Here is a 1,553-nt window from a genome sequence, read left to right as displayed (position 1 = left end):
TTATTTTCACTAATATTTGCTTTATGTATTTAGGTGCTCCAATGTTGGGTACACAGATATTTGCAATTGTTATATCTCTTGTTGGATGTCTCCTCTTTCATTCTTGATTTTTTTTTTGTTTTTCTCTTTTTTTCTTAGTCTAGCTAAAGGCTTGTCAATTATGTTTATGTTTTGAATAAACAACTCTTCATTTCATTGATCTTTTCTATTGGCTTTCTAGTTTCTAATTCACTTATTTTTGCTCTCATCTTTGTTATTTCCTTCTTTTTGCTACTTTGGGCTTAGTTCTTTTTTTTTGGTTCCTTGAGGTATAAATTTAGGTTGTCGATTTGAAATACTTCTTTTTTCTTAATTAGGCATTTAGTGCCTGCTTAGAATTGCCCTCTTAGAACTGCTTTTGACCTCCATCAAAAGAACCAGCTGCCTGGTAGCACCTGCTGTTGTACCTCCTTATCCTCCCACATCACTGCTGCTGCTATGGCTGGATGACCCCTTATTGGGGATAAGTCTCCCAACTTTGAGGCCAATACTCTCATTGGCCACATCCATTTTTATGACTCTCTGAGAGTCACATGGGGAATTCTTTTGTCCCAGGCTTGAGACTTAACCCCAGTGTATACTACAAAGCTTGGCAGAGCAGCAAATCTGGCACCAGAATTTACCAAAAGGAATGTTAAAGATGATTACTCTTTTAATAGATGATGTTGAAGACCACCCTGCCTGGAGCAAGGGTATCAATGCTTACAATGGTGAGAAGTCCACAGAAATGTTACTTTTTCCAATCACTGATGATAAGAATCAGGAGTTTACTATCCTGTTGAGCATGCTGGACCCAGCAGAGAAGAATGAACAGGGAATGCCCGTGACAGCTTGTGCGATGTTTATTTTTGGTCCTGATAAGAAATTGAAGCTGTCATTCTCTATCTAGCTACCATTGGGAGGAACTTTGATGAGATTCTTGAAGTAGTTATTTCTTTCAAGCTGACATTGGAAAAGAGAGTTGACACCCTGGTTAATTGGAGGAATGAAGATGGTGTGATGATCCTTCCAAATATCCCTGAAGAGGTAACCAAAAAAATTTTCCTTAAAGGAGTCTTTACCAAGGTGCTCCTATCTGGCAAGAAAGACCTCTGCTATACTCCTCAGCTATAAGGTTCTCTGAGAAGTTGGTGCTGGAATTGCTTGCTTAGCACAGTGAGCCAGAGGATGCTAGCTGCTAATCATGTTTTCCTGCAGCAATTTTGTAAAAACATCCTGGTATCATCCTAAAAAAAAGAAAGGGAATTGCTTATCTGAAATTTGGTATGTTGTGTTTCCATTTTCATTTGTTTGAATATATTTTTTGTTTTTCTTTTGATTTCTTCTTTGATCCATTTGTTGTTCAGAGGTGCATTGTTTAATTTCCACATATATTTGTAAAATTACCAGCTTTCTTCCTATTACTGATTTCTCATTTCATACCACTGTGTTTGGAAAAAATACCTGGTATGATTTGTCTTAAATTTGTTAAGACTTGTTTTGTAGCCTAACATACAAGCTAGAATGTTCCATGT

At 37.0% G+C, this 1,553-nt stretch overlaps 1 pseudogene; it reads left to right on the top strand.

The window, feature by feature from the left end:
• The first annotated feature begins 477 nt into the window (after positions 1–477).
• On the top strand, positions 478–1,152 carry LOC114213009 (peroxiredoxin-6 pseudogene; annotated as a pseudogene).
• Positions 1,153–1,553: the final 401 nt, after the last annotated feature.

This window comes from Eumetopias jubatus, unplaced genomic scaffold, assembly GCF_037043125.1.
Source record: "Eumetopias jubatus isolate StellerSeaLion01/CBP00866 unplaced genomic scaffold, mEumJub1_p1.0 scaffold_6, whole genome shotgun sequence".
Taxonomy (NCBI): domain Eukaryota; kingdom Metazoa; phylum Chordata; class Mammalia; order Carnivora; family Otariidae; genus Eumetopias; species Eumetopias jubatus.
This window is presented reverse-complemented; position numbering and strand designations above follow the sequence as displayed.